We start from the raw sequence: 18,019 nt of genomic DNA, 5'->3' as shown, positions 1-18,019 counted from the left end.
GGGATGGCTGGGACAGCAAGACCTTTCTTTCCATGATCTTTCATCCCCAAGGAGTCTAGACCAGGCTTCCTTTCATTGTAGTGGCAGTATTCCAAGAAAAAAACTGCAATGCACAAGTACTTTTCAAGCCTTTGCTTGTATCATGTTTGCTAATGCCTCCCTGGCCAAAACAAGTCACATGACCAAGCTCAGCTTCAATGTGGGGAGAACTATCCTAGGGAATGATATGATTCATTGGGTGCAGAATTCATTTGGAGCCATTAATGTAACAATTTACCATTGCTAGTAAGTTCATGTTTCAGAGGCAATGGGTAACTGGAAGGGGGAACAGCTAGAGAGAGCCAGGGAATTATGAGAATTAGAGAAAATTTCAGTGGAGCCAGAAAAGGTCAAAAGGGTCTATGCCCCCCCTAGTCATCTTTGAAGGAAGGACGTGTTCCTTCTAGTCATTTTTGTGGCCCCCACAGCACTAGAGGGGTGTTACATATGGTAGGAGCTAAGGAAATATTTGCTAAGTTGAATCAAAGTATCAATGATACGTTGGGGGAGTTTAGGGCCTAGAGGAAGGATGGCTGAATGGTAACACACTGAAAGGAGCAAGCACCTTGAAGCATAGGAGGATAAGTGCTAACAGAATAGAAAAGTAAAGCTGAAATGAAGAGAGACAGACATTATATAAAATGTAAACACGTTTGCTTCACAATTAAACTGTGTTCACTCCTTCACCAATGTTTATTGTTTGCTAGATGCTATGCAAGGGACTAGAGCTGTGTTTCTCAAAATACAAGTCATCAGAACAATGTGAAATACTTAGGTAGAGGGTTAGAAATGGCTGGTAGAGGTGTCTAGTGGATGGGCCTGAGACGATGCCCCTGGTTTCATTGTCTTCTTATAACCTGTAGGGAGATCTCTGCCCCAGTCGGTGGCAACGGATGTGGTCAGTGCTCTAATCATCTCATCTTGTTCCAGTACAGGACAGAATATCTGACTGCCAACCCCTGAATGTTCTCCCTAAGGGCCTTCTCTGGCTACTCCTGCTGTAGAGGAAGCAGTTCTCACCTGAAGACTGACAGCAGTTAGTGGAGAGTATTAAAACCAAGCCAATTACCTATTATAAATCTGGAAGCAAAGAGTGCTCATTATCCATCTTAGTCAAAATACCAGTTCTGCTGAAAAATGTGAAAGACTAAAGATTCTTGCTCATTAAGGACCAAGTCTTTCCCTGTATTTCTGTAGCTGCCTGATAGATGGGCTCCTGCTTCAATCTTGTTTCCCTTCAATCTGTTTTTTGCCCTTCTGAGTGACCTTAGAAATGCAAATACATCCATTAAGCTTTGAGGATGGAGATATTTCGTATTCTCCATTGTATCTTCAGTATCTAGTAAGCACCCAGTAAATATTTATTGACTAGATATTATGGAAGACTCCCAACTCATGAACAGGTTATATCCTAAAATTTCTCCTGTAAGGAGGTGATTTTGAATTAAGAATACATTTGACCATCACAATGATAGGTGGTTTTTAGCTTGTCAGGCTAGCTTATGAAAACCAAGTTCAGGCTAGGTGCGATGGCTCACTCTTATAATCCTGGCGCTTCGGGAGGCAGAGGTGGGCGGATCACCTGAGGTTGGGTTGGGAGTTCGAGATAAGCCTGGCCAACATGGTGAAACCCTGTCTCTACTAAAAATACAAAAATTAGCCAGGCATGGTAACACACATCTGTAATCCCAGCTACTACCCGGGAGGCTGATGTGGGAGAATCACTTGAACTTGGAAGGTGGAGGTTGCGGTAAGCCAAGATTGTGTCACAGCACTTCAGCCTGAGCAACAGAGAGAGACTTCGTCTCAAAAAAAAAATCCCAAGTTCACCCATGAAGTAGCCTAATCTAATCCCAGCTTTCCTGGTAGCCTTGAGCAGGAGACCATAAGGGGAGGGAGGGATGAAAAAGAAAAGGAAAAAGAAAGCCTTTGGGAATTGGATAATTTGTTGTTAACATTTTTCTGTTTTACATTTCTGTTTTTGCACTTCTGTGTACTCTACGAGTATCATCTCTGCTCCTGTTCCCCACCATGCCTCATTTCCCACTGGAGCAAGCCTCCACCTCCACTCCAGGCTCTTAACTTTCCCCCTCTGCCAATCACAACTCCTATTCCCTGACTACAAATAATTTCAAGGATTAAGAGGAAGGTGGACTGATTGAGCAAATTTTCACTCCAGATAAATGTTTAACAGCTATTTAATCTTCCTAGAGATATTTCCAATTTTTCAGAGCACTTTAGATTAAACGAATCTCTAATTAGTGGAATTTACTGTAACAAGATAAAATGGAAAAAATGTGATGAGAGATATTTTGGGGCAAGTACTCTCCCTGACTCTTTGACCTTTTTTCAGATTCTCCCCCTAGGATTAATAATCTAGATTATTCTGAATTTTTATAGCTTTTTGGGTTCTTTAAAGATCCCTCACTGCTTCTTTTTTCCCACAACTACCCCCATAAGCCTAGTTGAGAAGGGGCTATCTGAGTAAGCACAGCCATAGGCACAGGCCTACATTGAAGGCGTGGGTCCTTCATTGACTTCTCTGATTTGCCTCAGCAAGTATGCACCTTTAACACGACCCTGCCTTTGGCGACACTTGAACCAAGCCCAACACCAAAATGTGGTCAGCACTCAAAAAACAAGAACCAGGAAAATTCAAGGGATTTTCTAACTGGACATCTGGGGATTTCCATTCTAACATTTGTATTCTCTTTAATTATATGTTATTCAAATGCACTTCAACTCATCTACCACAAAGAACTCTAGCCAGGGGATTTCTGCTTTTGCAGCTGTAGGAAAGAAATTGGATTAGAAAAGATTAAAGTGATCCTTTCCCAAGGTCACACAGCTAGTTAGAAGAGAGCTTATTTCCAGGTTCCAAGTCCTATGTTATTTTGATAAAAACTTAATGCTTCATATTATTTAAAATATAAGGTTTGGCCAAATAAGCTTGAGGATTAGCTTTTCCCTCTTGAGTCAGAGGAAAATAATAAATTTGTTTCTGCTGTATTCTTCTATTGGCCTGAGCTAGCATTTCTGAAAGTATGTTGTTCCATTGAATACTAGTTTTAAAATCAGCCAGGCACAATGGCTCATTTCTGTAATCCTAGCACTTCAGAAACCAAAGTGGGAGAATCAGCTGAGCCCAGGAGTCTGAGACCAGCCTGGTCAACATAAGGTGACCCCTGTTGCTAAAAAAAAAAAAAATTAGCTGGGTGTGGGGTCATGTGCCTGTAGTCTCAGCTACTCAGGAGGCTGAGGAGGTAGAGGCTGCAGTGAGCCATAATCTCATCCTGCACTTCAGCCTGGGCCACAGAGTTAGACCTTGTCTTTTAAAGAAAGTAAAGAAAAAGAGTTTCAAACACAAAAGTTTACTTTCTGCCATCTTGGAGACTTACAGTACACATTAACATATTAAAGGTTCCAGGAAGTCCTGCAACAATAAAATCATAAAATTTGTTGAACTCGGCAATCTCCAAACTTACATGGTCAAGAGTTATCTCCCTTCCTCCTTCCCTCCCTCCCCGTCTTCCTTCCTTCTCTCCTTTTCATAAACCATCATTATCAAATCGAAGACACTTTGGGAAATATTGCATCAAGGTAAACTGAATTGAACATCAATCTATAGTAGGCCAACAATTTTCTTCTAAGATTACAAACTTTCTTGTTGTTTTGGCTGTGTTCTCCACTATGGACATCATTACTAAATGTTAATATTAGGGTATATTTAGTTGATTTGTATCTTTGGGAAGGCTTTGATTTAACTTAGATTACCTGCATGATGTCCTTTCATGGGTGATCTCAGTTAAATCAAAGCAGTGACAGCATCATTATGCCTTGTTGTGTGGGGAGCAGGTATATAGATCTCAGTTGCATACAAGGGAAACCAGCAGGTGGGATATGTTTATGTTCTTTTATAGTAAATCCAAAATTTCAGTAAAGTCTTCCAACTTTAAATCAACACTCTTTAGATGAACATAATGGAATCAAAGGACACTACAATGTATTATTCACAATGTTCACAAATAATTCAAAATTTCTAGGCATACAAATAAATGGAAATATGTGATTTTATACTCAAGAACAAAGAGAATCAATGCAGACCAATTCTAAGATGACTCAGATGTTGAATTTAACAGATAAGATTGTAAAGATAAAGGTTTCAGCAAATAAAGATTTTATAAGTATTGTAACAGTTAATGGAGGTAAATAAATATATGCTCATAATAAAAGAACAAACAGGAAATTTCAGCAGAAAAGTAGAAATTATAAAATAGAACAAGATGGAGATTTAAGAACTAAAACCTACAGTATCTTAAATAAAAGTTTACCGGAGATTATAATAGCAGAATAGGGATGGCAGCACATGGCTGTAATGTTCATGCTTGTAATCTCAATACTTTGGGAGGCTGATATGGGTGAATCGCTTGAGTCCAGGAGATCAAGGCTGCAGTGAGCTATGATTGTGTCACTGTACTCCTTGGGTGACAGAGCAAGACCCTGTCTCTTAAAAAAATAAATAAAATAAAATGAATACAGTCACAGGAACCAGTGCAGCAGTATCAAAAGCTCTAACATATGTGTAACTGGAGTTCCAGGACAGCAAAGAGAAAATTGGGCATAAAATTTATTTAAAGAAACAAGTGGCCAAAGTGTTTCCCAATTTGCTAAAAGATATTTACAGATTCAAGAAGAACCTTAGGGGAAATACAAAGAAAACCATGTCTAACTTCTGAAAATGAAAAATAAACAAAAAATATTGAAAGCATCCAGAGGAAAACAGCACATCACATATAAGCAAAAAATGATTCAAATGACTGTGAACATCTCATTAGAAACTGTGTTGGCGCTGTAATCCCAGCACTTTGGGAGGCCGAGGTGGGTGGATCACGAAGTCAAGAGATCGAGACCATCCTGGTCAACATGGTGAAACCCCGTCTCTACTAAAAATACAAAAAATTAGCTGGGCATGGTGGCGGCACGTGCCTGTAATCCCAGCTACTCAGGAGGCTGAGGCAGGAGAATTGCCTGAACCCAGGAGGCGGAGGTTGCGGGGAGCCGAGATCGCGCCATTGCACTCCAGTCTGGGTAACAAGAGCAAAACTCCGTCTCAAAAAAAAAAAAAGAAACTGTGTTGGCTAATAATATTTTTAGGGTGTTGAAAGAAAAAACAGCTGTCATCCTGGATGAAGATTTAATACATATGACAATGATATTATTAAGGATAAGGTGGAGGTGAGTAGACATATCAACCTATAAGAGTCATACATTTTATATAAAGTAGTGTGATGTTGACTGTAAATAGAGTTAAGAGAATTTCAGGACATATATTCTTGAGCAATCACTAGGAAATGATGCAAAGAGGTATAGGTAAAATGCCAATAGATGAATTGAAAATCTTAAAAACTATTCAGTTAACACAAAAGAGGACAGGAATGGAGGAAAACAGGTAATGACAAATAGGGCAAACAGAAAATAAATAGTAATCTTCACACAATGGAATCCTACTTAGTAATAAAAGGAATGAGCAACTGATCCATAGACCCACAGGAATGACTCTCAAGAACATTCTGATGTGTGAAGAGAGTAAGTACTGTGATTCCATGTTTTATGAAATTTTAGAAAGGCAAAACCAATTGATAGTGAAAAATCATCACAGCAGTGGTTGTCTCTGGGTGTTGAAGAATGAGTTTATTGTGGTAGAACTGTCATAAAGGAGTTTTCTAAGGTAATGGTAATATTCTATATTACAATAGGAATTTGGGTTACACAAGTGCATGCATTTGCCAAACTAATCAAATCGTACACTTAAGTTACATACATTTCATTGTATGTAAATTTTACTTCAAAAAAGGAGCTATAAACAAATATTAAACTCTAGTTGAGGATATGCATGCTGAAGAGTGCAGGGGTGAAATGTACTCATTTTTACAGCTTACTCTGAAATGTAATAGTAAATAAGAATGATTGATATGTGCCGGACGCGGTGGCTCACGCCTGTAATCCCAGCACTTTGGGAGGCCGAGGCAGGTGGATCACGATGTCAAGAGATCGAGACCATCGTGGTCAACATGGTGAAACCCCGTCTCTACTAATACAAAAAATTAGCTGAGCATGGTGACGCGTGCCTGTAATCCCAGCTACTCAGGAGGCTGAGGCAGGAGAATTGCCTGAACCCAGGAGGCGGAGGTTGCGGTGAGCCGAGATCGCGCCATTGCACTCCAGCCTGGGTAACAAGAGCGAAACTCTGTCTCAAAAAAAAAGAATGATTGATATGTGATGTGATAAAGCAAATACAATAAGACATTAATTATAGAATCTAGATGTTGGGCAGATGAATGTAAACTGTATAATTCTTTGAACTTGTCCACTTTTTTTTTTTGAAATGGAGTTTCGCTCTTGCTGTTCAGGCTGGGAGTGCAATGGCACAATCTTGGCTCAGCACAACCTCCGCCTCCTGGGTTCAAGCGATTCTCCTGTCTCAGCCTCCCAACTAGCTGGAATTACATGTATGCATCACCATGCCCAGCTCATTTTGTATTTTTAGTAGAGACGGGGTTTCTCCATGTTGGTCAGGCTGATCTCAAATTCCTGACCTCGGGTGATCTGCCCACCTCAGCCTCCCAAAGTGTTGGGATTGTAGGCATGAGCCACCGTGCCACGCCTGAACTTTTTTGAATAATCAAATGTTGGGAAAAATTAACAGAGCCCAAACTGAACTCATTATCACTTCCTACTACTTTTAAGTCTACTCTTAGGCTACTACTATTTGTTTTATTAAATAGCACCAGATTTCCAGATTTTACCTAGTTGTGCAAGTCACAAACCTGACACTTGTTCTTTACTGCTCTCTTTCCCTCGTTCTTCAGATCCAAATCATCACCAAATATAGTAGGTTATATTTCCTACACATTTTTTTAATCAGTGCACTTCTTCCATCATAGGTACCAATCTAGTCCACACTGTCATCATATGTCACATTGACTACTGTATGAGTCTCCTCATGTGGCTTCCAGCATCCACTATGGCCCCTTTCTATTTCTTGTCAGAATAATATTTTTTTTTTGACAGAGTTTCACTCTGTTGCTCAGGCTGGAATGCAGTGGTGTGATCTCAGCTCACTACAATCTCCCTGTTCTGGGTTCAAGTGATTCTCCAGCCTTAGCCTCCCAAGTAGCTGGGATTACAGGCATGTGCCACCATGCCTGGCTAATTTTTATATTTTTAGTAGAGACAGGATTTCTCCATGTTGGTCAGGCTGGTCTCGAACTCCTTACCTCAGGTGATCCACCTACCTTGGCCTCCCAAAGTGTTAGGATTACAGAAGTGAGCCACCATACCCTGCGTAGAATAATTTTTTAAAAATGCAAGTATGTTATCTCATTTCTGCTTAAAATTATTCTAGGCTATCCCATTGCCATTAGGATAAATCTCCAAATCCTTCATGTGGCTTAGGAGACACTTGCCTATCTCTCAGCTTTATTTAAACCCATTCTCCACTTCATTATCTCAGCTCTGTTAGACTAATTTGAATTCTGCTATGTCTGACATACATACTTTTTCCTCTGCTTGGAATATTTTTCCCCCTCAATTTTTTCTTTCTGGCAAATGCCTCCTCTTCATGTTTCAATTTAAATGGATCTTCCTAGGGAAGCTTAGATCCCCTTCCTATGGTATGAAGTACTCTTTCATAGCACTTATTACATCACCATTATTCACTATATTCCTAGAATTTAGTACAGTAAGCTGGCACATGATATATGCTCAAGAGATATTTGTGATATGGGTGGTTGAATGGGAGAGGGTATGTTGTTATACACAGATGATTAGTCTGGGAAAATGAGAGCATGTTTTCATACATTTGTGGGGATATGCGGCAGTATGTTTTGGATTGTAAACATCGAACACCAGAATCAAACTGGTAAACAATGAGGTTCATATGGGTAGATGTCTGGCAGCAGGGTAGACTTCAGGTATAGTGTGATCAGGGCTTTTACTCCATTCCTCCTCATTGTCTTGGCTCTTCCCTTCTCATGTGTTTTGTTTATTGTCCTGCTGGTTTCCCTTCTGGTTTAAAGATGAATGCCCAGAGCAACTGCAGCTTCTTTTCAAGTATTTCAGGTAAGGGACCCTTGTTTCTCATTAGTCTCTCTTAAAGCCAAGAAAGAACTTTCCTAAAAGTCTTCAGCAGCCATTTCCTTGTGTCTTATTGGCTGTCATTAAATCATATACTAATTCCTGAACCAATCACTGGTTGGCTTATGCTAATCAGTCTGCTTCCAGGATCAGCTTCCTTCAATTGAAGATGCTGCATGAAGAAAGGGTACATACCTGAACAAAACTGAGGTTCTATTAGTAAGAATGAAGGAGAGAATGGATTCTGGAAAGACAATCAGCAATATCTACCTCTGTGTATTATTTTCCAACAGTAGCTTCTGAGAAATTGCCTTGCTTTTTTCTTCTAGATACTTGATACTTTGCATGTGGTAACTGAGATTATATTTGACTCTGCATTGACAGTTGACAAAGATAAATTTGTGGCCCATTCATAGAAACTGCACAGAACACTGTGGTAAGTATTTTTAGATTAGCTTCATTCCTGCCTCCTATTTATACTCCTACTCATTTTTTTGCCCTATTTAAAAAATTTAATTTTTAATTTATTCTCTATTTCATGTATTTTTGTTAAACTATATTAATTTTAAAAATAAAGTAGGTATAAGCAAATAAAATACAATTTATGATAGGTTTCTCCCCCTCTTCATTATGTTGCTTTGTCCTCAAAAAGTGGCATACACCATCATGCTTGGCTAATTTTTGTGCTTTTGTAGAGATAGGGTCTTACTATTATGTTGCCCAGGCTGGTCTCAAACTCCTGGGCTCAAACAATCCTCCTGCCTCAACTCCCAGAGTGCTGGGATTACAGGCATGAGCCGCCACACCTGGCCAGTCCCTCTCTTTTAAATGGTTGTTCTTCCTTTCCCTGCATGGAACCACCTCAGCTAATCCAGGTGCCTCCCTAATCCTGCCAAAAAACCTGGAAAAGAGTCTGCTTCTTATTCTCTGGAAACAAAAGGGCATAGATTTCACATGTGAAAGATGAAAGAGAATTGAATCCAAACCTGAATAGTAGCTCTCAATCACTTTGCAGTTAGCCATTTTTTCTTTCTTTCCCACTTTATCTCCCAGGTGGTAGACAAATATGCTTAACCCTCACAGCTTGCATGGAGTTGGGTACAGAGACAGACTGTTAGAAAATTGCTGGCCGGGCACGGTGGCTCACGCTTATAATCCCAGCACTTTGGGAGGCCGAGGCGGGTGGATCACGAGGTCAAGAGATCGAGACCATCCTGGTCAACAAGGTGAAACCCCGTCTCCACTAAAAATACAAAAATTAGCTGGGCATGGTGGCGCGCGCCTGTAGTCCCAGCTACTCGGGAGGCTGAGGCAGGAGAATTGCTTGAACCCAGGAGGCGGAGGTTGCGGTGAGCCGATCGCGCCATTGCACTCCAGCCTGGGTAACAAGAGCGAAACTCCGTCTAGAAAAAAAAAAAAAGAAAGAAAATTGCTGATTTAAGCTAACTTTCAGTTTAAAATTTACGGGAAGGAAATATGTGTAAAGGCCCTATTGCTATTGCCAAAGAGTTTGTGGAACATCACATTTAGTGATGTAATGCTGGAAACTATTCACTCCTCTAATTTTTCATTCATAGCAATTCTCCAAAGTGTTTGTTTTGGCTTATTACTATCCTTTAGGTTGGTGCAAAAGGAATTGTGGTTTTTGCCATTACTTTAAAACCACAATTCCTTTTGCATCATCCTAAGAAAAATGTGAAAGAAAAATAAACCTTGCCCATTTCTAAAGGCACTGGTAAATACAAACTACTGTCATTGACAAGCCTTGGCATGGTAAAGACACGTAATTTCCAAATCTGCTACATTCCAGTGGATAAATGAATAATCAGGAGTTATGAGGGGCTCCCCAGTGGGAAGCAAATTGGTGGGATTGCTGACCACAAAAAGAAAAATTTCAAAATTTCCAGTATTTGTTACTTTAGGTTGCTTTCCATCTCTGGGAAATCTACTCTTACCAGAACTAGAGACTGTTTCCAAGGAAAAAGAGAAAAAAAGAAGATGCCACTTTGAAATACATCATTGTTTCATTCTTCAAATACTCACATGGGAAACATGCAGCAATTTCCTTATTACTAGGTGTTCAAAGCATCTTGTGCTTCTCAACACCCAAACTGGAACTCTCCTGGGAACTAGACTGAAAAACTTACCACCTAACTGTAGTTTGCCCATGTTGGCCCCAAGGAAAAGTTGCCGAACTCAGGAATCAGTGAATCCTATGGGTGTTTCTGAATTGTAAACCCTGAGGCCAAGTGGGTAAGTATTGGAGTCCCAAGCTACTTATTTTCTTATTCGTTACATATTTTCATAGGTGATTTCATAATATGAGGGGACTATTTAATGACTATACTGTACATTTCTTGGAAGAAGTACTCTATTAATATTTAGGACACTGTTATTAATGGTGTTGGGTGAAGACTCATTATTGAGTAAATTAAGAAAAAGTGTAGCATTCACTTAATTAACAGCAAAGACATAATGCAATACTCATTTGAAAAAAAAACCTTTAATTTGAATAACTGCTTGAAAAGACCTAACTGAAGACTAGATTCACTTTACTACTGTGACCTGGAAAATGGAGAGAAATATGTTGGTTTTCATACTCCAGAACCACACGCCATTTCTGAATGATCACATATTTTAAATAGCTTGACTGTAAGTAAGTGTCATTCTAGATCATCAAAGATCATTAGCCAATTCCAAAGGTTCCTTGAGTATGTTTAACTTCTAGGCTTTTGAAGGGGAAGCTGTTGGGTTTATTTCATTAAAAAATAATATTTATTCTATTTCCTCATTAAAAAGTAATACATGTTCACTGAAAAGCCTTAGAGAGAAACACTGAAAAACAAAGGGGAAAATGTAAGGATAACCTATAATTCTTAGAGACAACTCATATTAACATTTTGGTATTAACATTTGCTTTCTAGTCAGTTTTTTCCTATCTTTTTTATTGTTTTAAAAATTACACAAGAAATATCTTCTCATTATAAAAAATTTAGACAATATAGAACAAAATGTAGCAGTCACCCTATTATGGTCTAAACTATACCTCTCTAAAATTCATGTGTTGAATTTCCAAGTTCCAGTTCCTCAGAATGTGATTATTTGGAGACAGGGCCTTTAACGAGGGGATGAAGTTTAAATGAGGACTTTAGGGTGGCCCAATCTAATGTCCTTATAAGAAGAAAAAATGTGGGCCGTGCATGCTAGCTCAGGCCTGTAAGCCCAACACTTTGGGAGGCTGAGGAGAGTGAATCACCCTAGGTCAGGAATTCGCCACCTGCCTGGTCAACATGGTGAAGCCCTGTCTCTACTAAAAATACAAAAATTAGCCAGGTGTGGTGGTGGATGCCTGTAATCTTAGCTATTGAGGAGGCTAAGGCAGGACAATCGATTGAACCCAGGAGGTGGAGGTTGCAGTGAGCCAAGTCATGCCACTGCACTCCAGCCTGGGGAACAGAGTGAGACTCAATCTCAGAAAACAAAAACAAACAAGAAGAGAAAATGTGGATCCACGATGGAAAACGTGGCCTATGCACTCAAACAGGGAAGACCATGTGAGGACAAAGCACGATGGCCACCCTGCAAGCCCAGAAGAGAGGCCTCAGAAGAAACCAAGTCAACTGACACCTTCATCTTAGATATCTGGCCTCTAGACTGAGAAAATAAATTTCTGTTGTTTAAGCCACCCAGTGTATGTATTTTGTTATGGTAGTCTTAGCCCTTTATTCCACTGTTCTCTCAAGAGGTAACCATGACCCACACTGTCCTTCCAGACTGACTTCTTATGCTTTTGTACACAGAGTCATCTATAGGAAGTTTCTTTGATTACACAGGTGAGACCATATTCTAAATATGGCTATATGACTTGCTTTCTTCATTTAACAGTATATCATAGACAGCTTTCCACAACCATATCTATAAAAAACTACCTACCACATTCTTACTGAAGACTGCTTAGTTTTCCATTGTATGAATGTACCATGATTTATTTTAACCATTCCATTATGGAACATTTAAATTGTTTTAAATGTTTTATTATATCATTAATGCTGTAATAAACATCTTTGTACATTTGTGATTGGGCTCATGTGCTAACATATCTGTAAAATGATCCTAGAAATGAAATTGCTGGATCAAAAACACATGCATTTAAAATTTGAAAGTTATTTTCAAATTTTCTTCCATAAAGGGTTAATTCCAATCCTACTGATATATACGAGAATCTCTGTGTCCCCATTCAGCCATTTGTTTTTTTTTCTTTCTTATTTATAAATGTGAGCATGTATATATAGTTAGGTAGATAGATTCTTAAAAATAATATTGGAATTCTACTCTGAAAAACAAGATTTTTTTTGAAATCTTGTTTGAGAATTTCATAGTCTTTTCCCCATGAAAAGAAAACTTTGTCTTCATTTTTAGTCTGTTTAAAATCATTCTTTGGGGAATCCTTAGCCTATATCAACCACTGTATTGTCAACTCTGGTACTTGTGAATTTAGATCAACCTGAACGTAATTCTGAAGGTTTTGTCTCCTGGATGGAAGCAAAAAGCAGAATGCTCTTTTTCTGAAAATGAGTGAGAAAATGCTTTGAAATGTGTGCTAAGGTGCCCTGCTGAGTGAACTTTCAGTTTTCTTATGGAATCAATTAAAGTTATTAAAGTAGTATTCAAATCCAGTGGGCTAACTAAATGCTTATTAAATTGCATTGCAGTATGGTCTGTAGTTAAACCAGAATTAGTCCTAATTGGATTTTTCTGCATGGATCTGAGAGAATTTTACCCTATTGCGGGGTGTGAATGGTTGCTATGAAATAAGAACAGATTTTGGTGGGGTTAACGCCTCCTTTTTACGTTCTTATTTGGAATACTGTTTTATAAAATTCCAAGAAAAAAATGATCAGAAAATAAGAGTGATTGTCCCTTACTTATTAATATGCGTGGAACATTTACTCTGAACTGAATCTAACCAATATTTGTTGATCTCTTACCATGTGTAAGATATTGTCTAATACATTGTGAGCAATAGAAAGAAGGCAACATGTCGGCTGCCTTCAGATTGTTCATGCTTTAGTTTAGCAATGACCAAACCTGGCATCAGAAGCAACTGAGAAGCAGTTTTAAAGTAGATTTCAATGGCCAGGCACGGTGACTTACACCTGTAATCCCAGCACTTTGGGAGGCTGAGGCGGGTGGATCACCTGAGGTGAGGAGTTCAAGACCAGCCTGGCTGACATAGTGAAACCCCGTCTCTACTAAAAATATAAAACAATTAGACAGGTGTGGTGGCAGAGGTCTGTAATCCCAGCTACTTGGGAGGCTGAGGCAGGACAATCGCTTGTACCTGGGAAGCAGAGGATGCAGTGAGCCGAGACCACGCCATTTCACTCTAGCCTGGGCAACAAGAGAGAAACTTAGTCTCCAAAAAAAAAAAAAAAAAAAAAAGATTTCATACAACCATGGTTGAAAATCTATTTAGCAGTAGCTACTAAAGCTAAACATAAGCCTATTCATTGACCTAGCAATTTTATTCATTGCAGCACTATTTGTAACAGCCTCTAATTGGAAATAAACCAAACGTTCATCAACAGCACAGCAGTGAGAATGAATAAACCACAAATATAGTGACAAGATGAATTTCACAATATAGTGACAAGATGAATTTCACAAACATAATGTTGAACAAAGAACACCAGATACAAAAAAGTATAGATTGTATAATTTCGTTTATATGAAGTTGAGAAAAGGCAAACCAATCTATACTTCTAGGAGTCAAGATATTGATTAACCTTGACGGAAGAGGTAGAATCTGGAAAAAGAACATGAAAGGGATTTGGAGGTGCTAGTATGTTCTGTTTCTTGATCTGATCAATTTCCTAGGTATGGTGACTTTGTGAAAACTGTTCTCGCTGTACGCATATGATTTTTACATTTTTCTGTATATAGTCTATCCATTTTTAAAATTAACATTAAAACTATATAAATTTTTAAGTTCTACCCCAGACCCACCAAATTAGAATATCTGCCTAATATAACTGTTTACATAAGGGGCTCCAGGATCGGTGTTTAAAAAGCTCTCCAAGGATTTTCATGCATTTGGATACAAGTGTTCAGGAACTGCTGCTTTGTGAAGGCAGCATTTTTATCTCTCCTTCCCAAGATCTCATCTCTGTCTTTCTTTTTCTCTTTCTATGTTTTACTTAGGCCAATGCAACAGAATAGAACATCTCTGCCTTTCTACCGGGGAGGTATCTCTGTAAAGATCATTAATGCATTAGGAGTTTATTATGGCACTATTCAGAGAAAGCCATTGGAAGCCCACCACTTTCACTTCCATGGCCTTTGCACTTAGGACACCTGATCTGGTACCTGCTCTAAAAGAAATATACTTTTTCTTCTCAGAGCAACATAAAGAGATGCATGAGTCAAAAGGTGGATGTGGCAGTTTACCTAAGAGACCAGATTGCCATGATATTTTTAAGCAAAATTGTCATATTGGAACAAACAAGAGGCGTGCAGCTGCGAGGCAACTAAAGTCAGAGAAATATACCAAGTATTTCATGGGAATTATGCCTAAATACTGACAAATCATGACATGCAGAGATTATGCATTAGCCTGGTTTCTTATCATTCATGAAATCATGCTGAGCAAAGAAAGGAACAGAAGTCTCTTTTGTGAATATGTTAAAAGAGAGAAAATACAATAATACTCATGGATCAAGGAGGAAAAACGTTCTGAGAGACTGTGATAAGGACAAGAGTACATCTGCAGAACACACTCAGCTTTGGTCATTGAGACAAATCTTATGACAACAAAGCAGATAATTCCTGTTTTTCCAACTTGAACTGTTTTGAACAAAGGCAAAAAATGTTTGAGTGGGAATTAAAGTAAGTCCAGTTTCTGCGAATCTCCTTTTTAGAAGTCAGTGATGGTCTGAGGTTAACAATGTGACTGGAGTGCCACATTCATCTCATGCCCCAAATCACATTACTACTGCATCTGGTAACTGCTGACTTGACCTTCTTTACCTCTGCCTGGGCATTGCCAACAGTGCCACAGAGCTGGATCCTGCATCCCTCTCAATAAATGACAATATGGGATTGGAGTCTTTGCAAATGTCATTGCAGAGAATCTTCCCACTTCCTGGGAAGTAGGTTTCATTTCCTCATTTTACAGACGAGGTAGTAAGTTTAAGTGACTCTTCAGCAGCAGAAATAGTCAAACTTGGCAGCACCCACATCCCATAATGAAGGCTAAAGGGAGGCAGTGAGCTTCAGATGCCTGGTGTTCATATCCCAGCTCCACCTCTTCCTAGTTCAGGATCTTGGAACATTTCCTTAATCTCAGTTTTCCTATGTATATAGTGGAAATCATGATAGTACCTGGGAGGTGGAGGATGCAGTGAGCCGAGACCACTCCATTTCACTCTAGCCTGGGCAACAAGAGAGAAACTTAGTCTCCAAAAAAAAAAAAAGCTTTGTCTGATCATGTGAAATGATGCATGTAAATCACATAGCTCAATGCCTGGCACATAGAAACTTCCCCAAGAGTGTTACTAATCATGCTCCACTATCCTCCCAGAGCTTCATCCCTTTGGAAACTGAGCTGTGTTCAAATTGCTATACTCCATCTCTAAGATCCCTTAAGCAGATCATTTAAGGTATATTGCTGCTTGTTTTCTAACTCTGGGCACATAACATTCTGAAATAAAATCTTCTAATCTTTTTGAGAAAAGAAAAGCTACTTGTAAAATATTAATTCTCACAGACTTAATATGAATTTTCTCTTGTGCTGATCACTTTAAACAGCCTCCTTATCAGTCCTCTCCCTCCTCCCTTGAACTGGATAACTGACAGGTGAAAATATGAATTTGCACCGAGAAGTCTTTTCACATTTCCAGTGTGCGTTGTTCATGACCGTTCGCCAGTAGTGATATTCCCTGTGTTGGTTGGTTTATCAGAGCATCTTGGCTGGGCTGGAGCTGGGAATCAGGCAAATCTGAGGAAACAGTCAGGTGTTGATTTGCATGGGAGCCAAGGAGCCTCCTGGAACAGAAGGCTTGGATCCTGACCACCAGTCAAATCAGACAGCATGCTTCTTATTTTTCAAGGTCATTTTAGGTGAGTAGATACCCTTCGTTGACAAGATGGTGTGACTCCCAGTGAATTGTGGTACCTAAACTGCTTAATGAGGTGGCAAATGAAGAAGCTATTTGAACTAACCGCTTAAACTTTGAGGCTCAAGCCTTGTTTCCTCCCAGGTGAGTTCATTAGCTCATGTCCATGACTTTTTTGGGGACATTTGTAGATACATTTGCAGTCTTCAGTAGATAACTTTGGAGACATTCTGAAAGATTGGACTTCCTTCTTGACCACAGGAAGTCCAATCAATGGGCAGCTTAGAGCTGGCAAAATTTGGATATTAGTGTTAATATCATTATCTTTGTTATAAAGGTGAATGAATGAAGACTGAGCTGTATTAGATTGCTTTTTAGAAAAAGCCTTAACATCAGGGGACTCATAAAAAGAATGCTGACTTCTTTATGATGAAGAAAATTACAGGTCAAGCCCTCCTCAAGGTCAGACATTATAACCTGCACTTTTTTTTAGTAGTATCCATATAACCTGGAACAGTGTTAATACATAGTAGGTGCTTAAAGAAAAATTTAGAGTAAAATTTGTTGTTGATTCCATTCTCTTGTGGCATAAAGGCTTAGAGGGCATTTTAGTGTAAAACTGTGGTTTCTTCTTGCAAAACATCAAATTCTTCTCTTCTGTGACTCATACTAACAGGAAGCCTGATGAAATAACTTTTCAGTGGTAATTCGAATGTGTTCTTTTATTACTTAAAAATGCAGTAGATTCACTAACACTGAAATCAGATATGGCCAAGGCTGAATAACAACAGAGAGGTGAAGCATTTTCTTAGAGGACTGTGATGAAACTTGCCCCTTTTGAACTTTTTTTTTTTTTAAATCACAGGACCGATTATAAATGAGGCAATAATTATATAAGTGCACTGATGTTTTGGAAAAATGTGTCTACCTGCTTTGAAGTTGCTTTCCAAGTGAGTTACAATTCCTTATCACCAGGACTAAATTGCCTACAATTGGCATTTATATTTGTATGTAGAACAGATATAAAATATCTGGAAAATGCACCAATTAGCTACAGTTTCCCCCTGCCCCTCAAACCTAGTAACACTATGAATTTCTGGGAGTTTGCTGTGTTTACTTATTGTGTGAAAGATGAAAACTTCTGTTACTTTCTGAGAATTTGAAAGCATATTGATATTGGAATGAGCAAGAGAAGGAATGACATCACCAGATTTTTGTTTCTTTTGAGAAGTCAGTGAGTGGGTGTGTCACTTTCACTGGGTTTTGGTCTAAGAACGTTTGCCCTGAATATTTTTGAAATTTTTACTGCAAATACAATAAGTTATTGCTTAAACAATGTCTCTGGAATAAATTATAAAATTAGACATATAAAATAAAAACTATCATACCAACATCTCTGTTTTTTTTCTCTTTTTTTTTTTAATTGTACTTTAGGTTCTGGGGTACATGTGCAGATCATGCAGGATTGTTGCATAGGTACACACATGGCAATGTGATTTGCTGCCTCCATCCCCCTGTCACCTACATCTAGCATTTCTCCCCGTGTTATCCCTCCCGGACCTCCCCACCCCCACGCTGTCCCTCCCTTGACACCCCCAACAGACCCAAGTGTGTGATGCTCCCCTCCCTATGTCCATGTGTTCTCATTGTTCAACACCACCTATGAGTGAGAACATGCAGTGTTTGATTTTCTGTTCTTGTGTCAGTTTGTTGAGAATGATGGTTTCCAG

At 39.0% G+C, this 18,019-nt stretch overlaps 1 long non-coding RNA gene across 4 annotated transcripts; it reads left to right on the top strand.

The window, feature by feature from the left end:
- Positions 1 to 6,333: 6,333 nt before the first annotated feature.
- On the top strand, positions 6,334 to 17,682 carry LOC105718740 (uncharacterized). Of its 4 annotated transcripts, none has more exons than XR_001107812.3 (3): positions 6,334 to 8,611; positions 10,098 to 10,428; positions 14,575 to 17,682. It is a non-coding gene; the product is annotated as an uncharacterized LOC105718740 (long non-coding RNA). The 4 variants fall into 4 exon arrangements; XR_010336983.1 differs by having other exon boundaries at positions 6,334 to 10,428; positions 14,575 to 16,433; positions 16,627 to 17,682; XR_010336984.1 differs by having other exon boundaries at positions 6,334 to 10,428; positions 14,575 to 16,751; positions 17,155 to 17,682.
- Positions 17,683 to 18,019: the final 337 nt, after the last annotated feature.

The sequence above is a fragment of the Aotus nancymaae genome, unplaced genomic scaffold (assembly GCF_030222135.1).
Source record: "Aotus nancymaae isolate 86718 unplaced genomic scaffold, 86718_ANA_hifiasm-v0.15.2.pri h1tg000041l, whole genome shotgun sequence".
Classification (NCBI taxonomy): domain Eukaryota; kingdom Metazoa; phylum Chordata; class Mammalia; order Primates; family Aotidae; genus Aotus; species Aotus nancymaae.
This window is presented reverse-complemented; position numbering and strand designations above follow the sequence as displayed.